The sequence below is a fragment of the Hyla sarda genome, chromosome 1 (assembly GCF_029499605.1).
Source record: "Hyla sarda isolate aHylSar1 chromosome 1, aHylSar1.hap1, whole genome shotgun sequence".
In the NCBI taxonomy this organism is placed as follows: domain Eukaryota; kingdom Metazoa; phylum Chordata; class Amphibia; order Anura; family Hylidae; genus Hyla; species Hyla sarda.
This window is the reverse complement of record NC_079189.1, coordinates 528,090,820-528,105,013: the sequence shown is the minus strand read 5'-3', so window position 1 is coordinate 528,105,013 and position 14,194 is coordinate 528,090,820. Positions and strand designations below refer to the sequence as shown.

The window sequence follows — 14,194 nt, the reverse complement described above, 5'->3', positions numbered from 1 at the left end:
AGAAGTTCGTGACGAATCGAATTTACTGTAAGTTCGCTCATCTTTAGCCGGAACCACCAGACCAACTTTGCATTCTGTTTCAAACGGGGAAATCCCAATCGAGGAAAACTGCACCCTTGAATTAATGATGATTCTTATTTTATTAAACCTCCCAACTATCCTAGAGACAGAGGGACAGTCCCAGATTTCAGGCAATGTCACATGAGGTATGCCTCATATTCTGCTAGGGGCACCTGGCCCAATCTTTGTTCCTATTAAGGCCACTTATAGCTGGATCCTTAACCCCTTAAGGACCAAGCCCTTATGACATTAAGGACCAGAGCATTTTTTGCAAATCTGACCACTGTCACTTTAAGCATTAATAAATCTTGGATGCTTTTCCTTATGAATTTGATTCCGAGATTGTTTTTTCGTGACATTCTACTTTTGTTAGTGGAAAATTTCCGTCAATACTTGCAACATTTTCAAATTTTCCATGAAATTTTGGAATTTTTCACCAAGAAATTATGCATTTTTCTAACTTTAAAACTCTATGGGGGAGATTTATCAAAACCTGCGCAAAGGAAAAGTTCCCCAGTTGCCCATAGCAACCAATCAAATCGCTGCTTTCATTTTTAACAAGGCCTCTGCAAAATGAAAGAAGCGATCTGATTGGTTGCTATGGGCAACTGGGGAACTTTTCCTTTGCACAGGTTTTGATAAATCTCCCCCTATGCTTGTAAAGAAAATGAACTTGCCAAATAAATTATATATTTATTCACATATATGTCTACTTTATGTTGGCATCATAAAGTTGACATAATTTTACTTTTGGAAGACATCAGAGGGCTTCAAAGTTTAGCAGCAATTTTACAATTTTTCATAAACATTTCTAAATCTGAATTTTTCAAGGACCAGTTCAATTTTGAAGTGAAATTGCATTACAAATTTGGGGGTCTTTTTTTCCTTTTACCTTATTATTGTGAAAATGAAAAGTATGGGGAATCACCAGCATGTTAGTGTAAACAACATTTTTTTACACTAACATGCTGGTGTAGACCCCAACTTTACCTTTTCAAAAGAGATAAAAGGTAAAAAAGCCTCCCAAAATTTGTAACGCAATTTCTCCCGAGTACGGAAATACCCCATATGTGGCCCTAAACAATTGCCTTCAAATACGACAGGGCTCTGAATTGAGAGAGCACCATGCGCATTTGAGGCCTGAATTGGGGATTTGCATAGGGGTGGACCCGGATGCAAGCATGGCATTTCCCTCCTCCACTAAAATACCCTTTGTTCCCCACACAGGGTGCCTCCAGCTGTTGCAAAACTCCCAGCATGCCTGGACAGTCGATGGCTGTCCGGCAATACTGGGAGTTGTTGTTTTGCAACAGCTGGAGACACCCTGTGTTAAGGGTGTGTATATGTAGTGTTTTATCCTTTATTTTGTGGTAGTGTAGTGTTTTTAGGGTACATTCACACGGGCGGGGGTTCACAGCAAGTTTACCGCTGGGAGTTTGAGCTGCAGCGGAAAATTTGTCGCAGCTCAAACTTGCAGTGGGAAACTCGCTGAAAACCCCTGCCCGTGTAAATGTACCCTGTACACTCACATGGGGGGAGAGAGACATCCAGCTGTTGCTAAACTACATCTCCGTGCACACTGGTTGGAAACACTGAGTTAGGTAACAGATTACTGCAGTGTTTCCGCACCAGTGTACCTCCAGCAATTGCAAAACTACAACACTCAGCATGCACGGTCTGTCAGTGCATGCTGGGAGTTGTAGTTTTGCAACAGCTGGAGGGTAACAAACCCTAACCTAATGTTTCGCAACCAATGTGCCAGCTGTTGCAAAACTAAAACGCTCAGCATGCACTCATAGCTGAAAGGCATGCTGGGAGTAATAGCTCTGCAACAGCCGGAAGCACAACTACAACTCCCAACATGACCTTTGGCTGTCTGTGCATGCTGAGAGTTGTAGTTATGCAACAGCTGGAAGCACACTTTTTCATTCAAAAAATGTGCCTCCAGCTGTTGCATAACCACAACCCAGCATGCACACAGCCAATGGGCATGCTGGGAGTTGTAGTTGTGCCTCTGGCTGTTGCATAACTACAACTCCCAGCATGCCCTTTAGATGTGCATGCTGAGAGCTGTATTATACAACAGCTGGAGGTACACAGCACTCGCCTCCTGCTGTTGTATAGTACAACTCCTAGCATGCACAGCCAAAGGGCATGCTGGGAGTTGTAATTATGCAACAGCCGGAGGCACAACTACAACTCCCAGCAAGCCTTACCTCCTCCTGCTGCTGTACTCTCCTCTCCGCTAGTCCTGGGGCCCTGATTCCGCAGCCGGGGATCGGGGCCCCTCGCTGCTGGTGTCACCTCCCGACACCCGGACTAAGGGCGGAGCGGGTGCAGTTAGTGACACCCACAGCAGGAGTCCTGATTCACTGGCCAACGAATCGGGACCATCATGAGATTGCACCAGTGCCACCTCACTCCTGCTAAAGGGTCATTGGGGCTGTCTCAGGCAGCCCTGATCACCCTTTTTTTTCTGGGTCACCAGAGACCCGATTCAGCCAGAATCGCCGCAAATCGTTGGTCTGAATTGAGGACATGGGGGCCCCCCAGGGGTGTGCACAGGTTGCCTTCTGAATGATTTCAGCAGGCATTCTGTTCCGTTCATCGCCCAGTTATCGACTGTGAACGTAAATGTCCAGGGCGTACAGGTACGCCCTGGGTCCTTAAGTCCCAGGACGCCTTGTGTCCTGGACGGGTTAAAGAGGTTATCCAGTAATAGAAAAGCAGAGCTAGTTTCTTTCAAAAACAGCCCCAGCCCTGTCCTTAGGTTGTGTGTGTGTGGTATTACAACTTTGCTGTGGTCACTTCAACCTAAGGACACGACCTGAGGACAGATGTGATGCTGTTTTTAAAAGAAATCAGCTGTTTTTCTAATCCTGGATAATTACTTTAAGAGATTTAGTTGAAAACTGTGGCAAAGCAAAGAGACATCAACTCCCTGCACCTCATTTCCCATTGTTAGTCACTGGGTCCTTTGGGCCTAAGGGTGCGTTCAAACGCTATTACTAGCAGCGGATTTTCCGCTGCGAGTTATGCTACCATTGATTTAAATGGGTCCACACACAGTCCGCAATAGTGTCAGATTTGCGGACTGTCCGCGGACCCATTCAAATGAATCGTAGCGTAACTCGCAGCGGGTTTCCCGCAGCAGGAAACCTGCTGCTAGTTACTAGCGTGTGAACGCACCCTAAGGCTTACAAAAGGTTGTGACAGCCGAGCGCATTATTTCTGGGTACAGGTGGTAGGTAGTTGCACAGCACCACTTACACCTAGATGCCTTCTGCAGGAAGGGGGAAAGCCATGATTTTTTGTAGGATTGGGGAAAGGTATTTTTGATTTTTTTGTTGTCAGAACACAGTGGGGGAGCACAAAACTATGTGAGGGCACAGTGGGGTTCATTTTACTGTGTGGGCATTATGAGGGTCACTTACTGTGTGGGGCCTAAAGGGTATACTATTTACTGTTTGGGGGCACTCTATATGTAGGACACAAAAAGAAGCACTGTAGGGCACCCAGCTTGTTCTGTAGAACCCAGCTTTTTCTGTGGTTGGAAGAAATAATCATGGCGGTCTGTGCTGGATGGAGAAAAAAATGGCAGAAAGAACTAATCGAATTAGAAGACACCACTTGTGAGTCAATGGATATAACTGCTCTATAATCACATAAACGGCCTGCAGAACCAATGACCTGGGCACTAGTACTCAGGCATCCCATAGTTAAGGGTATGGCTAAAAATAAAATGGCGAAACCTAAGTGTCCTTCTTTGCATTGCATAAAGGAGGTATGCATTTATGCCTACTAAAAGACTGAGTCACTTTGTTTGCTTTACTAATCTTGTGCTAGGTTTTAATTGCATGATGTACTATTGGTTGTTCAGACAGAAAGGTACATTCACGATTCTGTCAGACTCCTGTTATCTGTAGTCAGATGAGTATTCCATCCATAAAACCATGCTGTTAGGTCACATGCCGACAGAAGAGCAGGGCAAAACACCTTTTATTTACAGTTCTCTCCAACTTGTTGTTAATGGAGTAATACAAAATTGAGTACAGAGGGGGTGGGGAAGAGAAAACAAAGTACACAATCTTAACCACCTGCAGATCGCCAAACAGCTTCCGGCTGATCCACGTGTGACCCTGCAATGACAATTCTGTGTATATAGCCACAGACTCTGTAGAGACGTGGGGAGATTTATCAAAACCTGTGCAGAGGAAGAGTGGTGCAGTTGCCCATAGCAACCAATCAGATTGCTTCTTTCATTTTCCACAGGCCTCTTTAGAGGCCTGTGGAAAATGAAAGAAGCAATCTGATTGGTTGCTATGGGCAACAGCGCCACTCTTCCTCTGCACAGGTTTTGATAAATCTCCCCCATGGAGATCATACAATTGCAGGAGAGAAAAGCCAGAAGGAAGGTAGTTTTTTTTTTTTTTTCTAGCAATGTTTATATACAATGCACAAAAAATAAAAGGAACACTAAGATAACACATCCTAGATCTGAAGGAATGAACTAATCGTATGAAATACCGTATTTATCGGGGTATACCACGCACCGGCCTATAACACGCACCCTCATTTTACCACGGATATTTGGGTAAAAAAAGTTTTTTACCCAAATATCCATGGCAAAATGAGGGTGCGTGTGTGCGCGTGTATACCCCGATATACCCCCAGGAAAGGCAGGGGGAGAGAGGCCGTCGCTGCCCGCTTCTCTCCCCCTGCCTTTCCTGGGGTCTAGAGCGCTGCTGTCGGCCCTTCTCACCCCCTGGTTATCGGCGCCGCTGCCCGTTCTGTCCCCCTGACTATCGGTGCCGGCGCCGATAGCCAGGGGGAGAGAAGGGGCAGCGGCACCCATTGCCGGCGCCGCTGCCCCGTTGCCTCCCCCCATCCCCGGTGGCATAATTACCTGAGTCCGGTCCGCGCTGCTCCAGGCCTCCGTCGTGCGTCCCCAGCGTCGTTACTATGCACGGCGCGGCGCTCTGACGTCATGCGCCGCGCTGTTCAGCGCATAGCAATGACGCCGGGGACGCACGACGGAGGCCTGGAGCAGCGGAGCAGCGCGGACCGGACTCAGGTAATTATGCCACCGGGGATGGGGGGAGGCAACGGGGCAGCGGCGCCGGCAATGGGTGCCGCTGCCCCTTCTCTCCCCCTGGCTGTCGGCGCCGCTTCTCTCCCCCTGGCTATCGGCGCTGGCACCGATAGTCAGGGGGACAGAACGGGCAGCGGCGCCGATAACCAGGGGGTGAAAAGGGCCGACAGCAGCGCTCTAGACCACAGGAAAGGCAGGGGGAGAGAAGCGGGCAGCGACGGCCTCTCTCCCCCTGCCTTTCCTGGGGGTGTATCGGCGTATAACACCCACACAGACTTTAGGCTAAAAATTTTAGCCTAAAAAGTGCGTGTTATACGCCGATAAATACGGTACTTTCGTCTTTACATAGTTGAATGTGCTGACAACAAAATCACACAAAAATTATCAATGGAAATCAAATTTATCAACCCATGGAGGTCTGGATATGGAGTCACACTCAAAATCAAAGTGGAAAACCACACTACAGGCTGATCCAACATTCATGTAATGTCCTTAACCCCTTAAGGACTGAGCCCTTTTTCGCAATTCTGACCACCGTCACTTTAAGCGTTAATAACTCTAAAAATTAGAGGGCTTCAAAGTAGAGCAGCAATTTTCAAAAATTTCATGAAAATTGCAAAATCTGAAGGGACAGATGTTACAGAACTACAACTCCCAGCATGCCTGGGTGGTCTAGGCATGCTGAGAGTTGTAGTTTGGCAACATCTGGAGGGCTACCGTTTGGGCACCACTGTAACAGTGGTCACCAAACTGTGACCCTCCAGATGTTGCAAAACTACAACTCCCACCATGCTCAGACAGCCTTTGGCTGTCTGGGCATGCTGGGAGTTGCAATTCGGCCTTCCTAGTGGCTGCCACAGTAAAGATCACATTACTTTCACTTTCATTTCTCCCCCCCACGATGATTCCCTACCTGAGCCGTGATCTCCGCTGGATGTCTGCGATGATCGCCGGGCCCCACGCATCTTCTTCTCAGGTACAGGACTCCATCTTCTCCCCCCGTTCTGCCCAACATCCAGGGGTGGGCAGAATGGGCGTTTCCATGGCAACCCCCTTTCCTGCGCTGCCATTGGTCAGAACTCAGTTCTGACTAATGGCAGGGGATAGGAGGAGATTGCAGCACTGTGACCTCACTCCTATCCCTTAAGGCTGATCGGGGCTGTCACTGACAACTCCGATCATCCCTATTTTCTGGGTGATCGGGTCGCCAGAGACTCGATCAGCCCAGAATTGGAGAAAATCGCATGTCTGAATTGACATGCGATTTTCTACGATTGCCGACATGGGGGGGGGGGTTGGGGTGTCTCAGAACCCCCCTGGGGATGTCCCGGGGTGCCTGCTGAATGATTTAGTTATCACATGATTGCTGGGTGCCAGGTAGCCCCCTTATTGCTCTGCTAGTAGCTATTAAAGGAGATGTCCGGTGCTCACTTTTCTTATTTTATCCGTTCCGGGCTGAAAAATAAAAGAAAACAAATTTTCTCTTACCTGCCTAGGCTCCCCCGGTGCTTCAGTACCGGTGTTCGGTCCCCGGGCTGTATTCTTCTTACTTCCTGTTAGCCCGGCACGTCACACGGAGCTTCAACCTATCACCGGCCGCAGCGATGTCCCGCCTCGGCCAGTGATAGGCTGAAGCTCTGTGTGACGTGCCGTGCTAACAGGAAGTAAGAAGAATACAGCTTGGGGACCGAACGCCTGTACCGGAGCACCGGGGGAGCGTAGGCAGGAAAGAGAAAGCTTATTTTCTTTTTTTTGTTTGCAGCCCGGAACGGATACAATAAGAAAATTGAGCACCGGACATCTCCTTTAATGGAGTTAATTTTGAGCTGTGATGCTGCCGATTACTTAATGCAGTGTTTCCCAACCAGTGTGCCTCCAGGTGTTGCAAAACTACAACTCCCAGCATGCCCGGACAGCCTTTGGCTGTCCGGGCATGCTGGGAGTTGTAGTTTTGTAACACCTGGAGGCACCCTGGTTGGGAAATACTGACTTAATGCATACCTCTTGACAGTTAGGAAATGCCCACTGTGCCAATCACTGACCAAAAAGTGTGCCCCCCCCCCCCCCTCGGCCAAATTAATTCTCTGGACAATAGGAGCTCTATTCTGACTCCTAGAGGGGCAAAACTTAATGCTATGTCATGTCCAAATGCTGAATATTTGCTGGGATAAAAAAAAAAAAAAAATGTAATTGCACCATAATGATTTTTGTGTGGTCCCAGTACTCTAAAATATACTGCTGTCTAATGGCTTTTGGAGCTGCTTGAATTGAGCTCGTATTCAAATACACAACAGTCTGTATAATTTTATTTTTATCAGGAAGGCAAATACCAAACATTAACTCCACTGCACAATAAATTTACTTTTGATAAGTAATGTACACACCATTGTACTGCTGTTCAGATCTGTACTTATCAGTCCAGATAACATCAAGTTATGAGATTATCTTGTAAAAACATGCGCTTATAAATATACAGGCTATTAAAATGTAAGAATATGTACATATGTAATGTATCTCAAAACACACTGCTGAAATCTAAAGCAATTCATGTACTTTAGACAGAAAGAAAAATCTAGGAAATTTAAATATTTATGCCATTTGTATTACTATGTATTTGGTATATATGTACACACAGAAGACCTCTTCATTTCTTGCACATATACAAGATAACATTTTTCTTTACTTATATAGTGTCAAGACATTCCACAGCTATTTACTGTAGATTGTAGTCATTGGCCTTGATTCTACACTGCTCAAAAAAATAAACAACACAATGTAACTCCAAGTCAATGACACTTCTGTGAAATCACACTGTCCACTCAGGAAGCAACACTGATTGACAATCAATTTCACATGCTGTTGTGCAAATGGAACAGACAACAGGTGTAAAATATAGGCAATTAACAAGACACCCCCCAATAAAGGAATGGTTCTGCAGGTGGTGACCAAAGACCACTTCTCAGTTCCTATGTTTCCTGTCTGATGTTTTGGTCACTTTTGAATGCTGGCAGTGTTTTCACTCTAGTGGTAGCATGAGGCGGAGTCTACAACCCACACAAGTGGCTCAGGTAGTGCAGCTCATCCAGGATGGCACATCAATGCAAGCTGTGGAAAGAAGGTTTGCTGTGTCTGTCAGCATAGTGTACAGAGCATGGAGGCGCTACCAGGAGACATGGAGGAGGCCGTAGGAGGGCAACAACCCTGCAGCATGACCGGTTTGGTGGTGGGTGAGTAATGGTATAGGGTGGCATTTCTTTGGGGGTCCGCACAGCCCTCCATGTGCTTGGCAGAGTTTGCCTGACTGTCATTAGGTACTGAGATGAGATCCTCAGACCCATTGTGAGACCATATGCTGGTGTGGTTGGCCCTGGGTACCTCCTAATGCAAGACAATGCTAGACCTCATGTGGTTGGAGTGTCAGCAGTTCCTACAAGAGGAAGGCATTGATGCTACGGACTGGCCCGCCCATTCCCCAGACCTGAATCCGTATGAGCACATCTGGGACATCAAGTCTCGCTCCATCCACGAACGCCACGTTGCACCACAGATTGTACAGGGGTTGGCGGATGCTTCAGTCCAGGTCTGGGAGGACATCCCTCAGGAGACCATCCGCCACCTCATCAGTAGCATGCCCAGGCATTGTAGGGAGGTCATACGGGCACGTGGAGGCCACACACACTACTGAGCCTCATTTTGACTTGTTTTATGGACATTACATCAAAGTTGGATCAGCCTGTAGTGTGGTTTTCCACTTTCATTTTGAGTGTGACTCCATATCCAGACCTCCATGGGTTCATAAATTTGATTTCCATTGATAATTTTTGTGTGATTTTGTTGTCAGCACATTCAACTATGTAAAGACGAAAGTATTTCATACCATTAGTTCATTCATTCAGATCTAGGATATGTTATCTTAGTGTTCCCTTTATTTTTTTGAGCAGTGTATATTACTTTCCTCATCAAAACCAAACATAATGGAGTCATGACACACACTAAATATATTCTATAGGAACAACCTAAAGGAAATAACGGGAAAACCTTATGGAGGGGATAATAATTGCCACTTACAATAATAAGGTGAAAAAATATTTATGGCGGATCAAGAAAAACGGTGAAAGAAAAGCTCTCATTGAGGCCCCACAGAGTCATACTTTTTAACCTATGTATCCATCTGGCCTCTTCTCTCAACAATTGTTGATCAATGTTACCTCGTCTCGGGCCCAGATGTAATTGACACAGACCTATAAAACGTATTTCTTTAGTGTTACTATTGTGTGACAGTTGCATGTGACGGGATATGGGAGTATCCTTTTTCGTTCTAATAGAGCTCAAGTGTTGTGAAATACGTCTTTTGAACTCGAGTAGTCTTACCCACATAGAACCTCGGACATGAGCACATAGCTACATAAATGACATTCCTGCTACTGCAGTTGATTAATTGACTTATGTCATAAGTCCGGAAGTCTATAGGGTTGGTGAATACTTTACTCTTGATGATATGAGCACAGAAGTAACAGTGACCACATGGGAAAGAACCTACAGCCTTATTGCTTAGCCAGGTACCTCTTGAACTGGGTGTCTCCAAGTGACTGTGGACCAATAGATCCCGTAAATTGGATCCTCTTCTAAATGTAATGCTTGGTCTATCTCCAATCAGTGGTACAAGATCTCTATGTGTGGAAAGAAGGTGCCAATGTTTCCGTAGGATACCCATAATTTTAACCATTGTATAGCCATCGTAGGAACCTATACCCTGTATACGGTTTGATTGTTCATTCTGATCCAAGGAGGTAAGTGTTGCTTTGCTATCAATGGCCCGAGCACCTTGATATGCACTTTTAGAGTACGTTCACACATACAGGATCCTGCGCATCAAATCTGTGCAGGATCCTTTATGTGTGAACGTACCCTAAAAGGGCATATCGACATGCTTGGGCCATTGATAGAAAAGCAACACTTACCTCCTTCACACATACAGGATCCTGCGCAGATTTGATGAGCAGGATTTCTAACTGCCGATTAGAAGCTGTGCTCAGTCATATAGTTTACATTGAGATCTGTCGCTGAAAAAAAGTCCTCCGAGCACTTGCGGCGTGCCCGAAAATATTGTCCTATGTATATACTGGCCTTCAGGCGATCAGGATGCCAACTACCCCAGTGCAGCAATGAGTTGGCAGATGTAGGTTTTCGATATACCTTCATTTGAATTTTCAGATCCTCATCGATGTAAATGTGGAGGTCCAAGAAATTTGTAGAAGATCCTCCAATCTCGCTAGTGAATACCATTCCTATGTCATTGGAATTGAGAAGATGAACAAAATCAGTGAAAAGTGAGATATCTCCGTCCCAAAGAATGAGGACATCATCAATGTAATGACCCCAAGAAAGTTATATGATCAGTGAAAAGACTTAAAGCTTCAACAAAAACAATTGTGTCCTCCCACCACCCTAAAAATAAATTTGCTTTAGTAGGTGTACAAGAAGACCCCATAGCTGTACCTTGTGTTTGGTGATAAAAAGAATACATTTCAGTAGATCAACAACAAAAGCATTGTGTCCAGATAAAAAGGTGCTTTTGGTGCTCACAAAATGTGTGATAGCGGTAAGACCCAAGTCATGCTGGATATTGCTGTATAGACTCTCAACATTGAGGCTGGTAAGTATTGTGGTCCTTGTTACTTTAATATCTTTAAGTTTTAACACAGTATCTTTAGTATCTTTTAAATACGATGGTAATGTAACCACGAAGGGAGATAGCACCTTATCTATGTAGATGCTTGCCCCTTGCGTGAGACAAATATTCCCTGAGACTATGGGTCTCGCGCAAATTGATGTAGTATTTTTGTGCGTTTTGGGCAACGCATAGAACTCTGCAATAGTGGGGTGTGAATTATAAAGAAATTTTAGTTAATCTATAGAAATCAATGACTGTTCCCTGACATTGGCCAATAAGATTTTGAACTGGGTCTGATATTCACCTGTAGGATCAGATAGTAGTGTCTCATACTTCTCCTGGAGACATAGTCAAACCAGTCCATAATCACCACGTTCTCCCCCCCCTTGTTGGAGGGTTTTATGATTATGGACTGGTCCGATCTCAAAGTCTCCAGAGTCTGCCGTTCTCCCAATGTTAAGTTAGAATTGATAAAATGCTTCTGAGGACGAATAGCTTCTATATCAGCTGTGGCTTGAGCAACAAATGCCTCAATGTTGGCACATTGAGAGAATAGTGGGGTCATAAGAGATCAGTAAATAATGCTTTGAAATCTGCGGCAACACCTTCATTTTCAAGCAGTAACTCATGAAGTGTATGTCTAGTTTCTTCATCCCGTCGCAACTGTGCTCTAGAGTCTGTGTCATCTGTAGATGACAATTTCTCAGGGCTAATTTACGAGCAAAAAGATTTACATCTTTAATCCGATCTAAACTGTCAATTTTGGTGTAAAAGGAGAGGCAGTCACGCCCCCTCCCATAGACTTGCATTGAGGGGCATGGCCGTGACGTGACAAGGGGTTGTGATGTCATGAGCCTCCGCCCCGCCAGTCATCTGGCACAGAGCGAAGTTGGATGTCTGGGGTGTCTGGGGATGTCTGGGGTGCTGCAGCCGAGATCACGGGGGTCCCCAGCGGTTGGACTCCCGCGATCAGACATCTTATCCTCTATCCTTTGCATAGGGGATAAGATGTCTAGGGGAGGAGTACCCCTTTAAGGAGTTAAGAAATGTTATAACTGAGGGACACCAGAAGAATAATTAGGGAGTGTAAATGTTAGATGATAAAGAGTACCATTATTATATACATGAAAAAGACAACCTGGCAGGTTACAGGTGACAAAACGTCCTCCGATCCAGACAAACAAATATGAACCACATAAATGAGAACCATATTCTCTCAACTCCTTCTCAACTACTCTGATAAAGGTGACCCGTTCCCAGTACTCAGTATTCTGCTGAAATTTACTGCCCATTGACCTTAATGTGATTCCGCAGCAGAAGTCAATGGGGGTTTGAATTTCTGCAGAATTCTGTGTTTTGAGAACATAGAATTTCGTCCAAATTCTGCCGCAATTCAGCAAACTTTGCTGAACGGAATTTGTGCATAATTGTGGAACTTCCACCATCTGAACATAGTCAGCACTAGCCCTACCCGCTTGGGGAACAATTGGGACAAAGGGGTACTTTGCCCCTAGACATCTTATCCCCTATCCAAGGATAGGGGATAAGATGTCTGATCGTGGGGGTCCCGCTGCTGGGAACCCCCGCAATCTCTCCTGCAGCCCCCGAGTCATCAGCTGGAGCTAAGTTTGCTCCGTGGCTGATGACTCACAATACAGAGGACAGCGGTTCGTGATGTCACAGCCCCGCCTTCTCATAACGTCACACCCCACCCCTTAACCACTTAAGGACCTAGGGCGTATGGATACGCCTTGACGTCCTGGTACTTAAGGACCGTGGGAATCTCCGTCCCCGCCGCGCACCGGGCGGGGACCGAACTGGGGTGACTGCTGATATCAATCAGCAGGCACCCCGCGCAAATGCTCCCCCCCCCCTGTCGGCGATCGGCGCAAATCGCAAGTGAATTCACGCTTGCGATTTGCGCCGATTCCAGGTCATACGGGTCTATGGTGACCCGGTGACCCAGAATATAAGGGGGATCGCGGTTGTCTAAGACACCCACGATCCCCCTGAAGGCATAGAATTTCAAGGAAACAGTTTAGGGTCACATATGGGGTATTACCGTACTCGGGAGAAATTGCACTACAAATTTTGGGGGGGCTTTTTCTCCTTTTACCCCTTATGAAAAGGAAAATTTGGGGTTTACACCAGCCTGTTAGTGTTAAAAAAAAAATTTACACTAGCATGCTGGTGTTGCCCCATACTTTTTATTTTCACAAGCGGTAAAAGGAAAAAAAGACCCCCAAAATATCTAACGCAATTTCTCCTGAGTACGGAAATACCCCATATGTGGGCTTAAAATGCTCTGTGGACGCACAACAAGGCTCAGGAGTGAGAGCGCACCATGAACATTTGAGGCCTAAATTGGTGATTTGCACAGGGGTGGCTGATTTTACAGCGGTTCTGACATAAACGCAAAAAAATAAATACCCACATGTGACCCCATTTTGGAAACTACACCCCTCACGGAATGTGACAAGGAGTATAATGAGCCTTAACACCCCCAGGTGTTTGACGAATTTTCATTAAAGTTGGATGGGAAAATGAAAAAAAAAAAATTTTTTCACTAAAATGCTGGTGTTACCCAAAATTTTTCATTTTCACAAGGGAAAATAGGAAAAAAAAAATAAAAAATTTGTAACCCCATCTATTCTGAGTAAGAACATACCCCATATGTGAATGTAACGTGCTCTGCGGGCGAACTACAATGCTCAGAAGAGAAGGAGGTGTCAGTGACAGTGGAACAGTGACAGTGACACCTTAAATTTTTCATTTGCACAGCCCACTGTTCCAAAGATCTGTCAAACGCCAGTGGGTGTAAGTACTCACTGCACCCCTTATTAAATTCTGTGAGGGGTGTAGTTTCCAAAATGGGGTCACATGTGGGGGGGTCCACTGTTCTGGCACCACAGGGGGGCTTTGTAAATGCACATGGCCCCTGACTACCATTCCAAACAAATTCTCTTTCCAAAAGCTCAATGGCGCTCCTCCTCTTCTGAGCATTGTAGTTCGCCAGCAGAGCACTTGACGTCCACACATGGGGTATTTCCATACTCAGAAGAAATGGGGTTACAAATTTTGGGGGTCATTTTCTCCTATTACCCCTTGTAAAAATGTTAAATTTAGGGAAACAGCATTTTTGTAAAAAATAATTTTTTTTTTCATTTACACATCCAACTTTAACAAAAAGTCGTCAAACACTTGTGGGTAGTTAAGGCTCACTGTATGCCTTGTTACGTTCCTTGAGGGGTGTAGTTTCCAAAGTAGTATGCCATGTGTTTTTTTTTTTTGCTGTTCTGGCACCACAGGGGCTTCCTAAATGCAACATGCCCCCAAAAAAACATTTCAGCAAAAGTTGCTTTCAAAAA

General features: G+C 45.5%; 1 protein-coding gene across 1 annotated transcript in view; it reads left to right on the top strand.

The window, feature by feature from the left end:
- Positions 1–4,418: 4,418 nt before the first annotated feature.
- Positions 4,419–14,194, top strand: part of OCLN (occludin) — a 51,428-nt gene continuing 41,652 nt past the window's right edge. The window contains exon 1 of the mRNA XM_056539591.1: positions 4,419–4,475. The gene's annotated coding sequence lies outside the window, so the exon portion shown is untranslated. The remainder of the gene's footprint in view (positions 4,476–14,194) is intronic.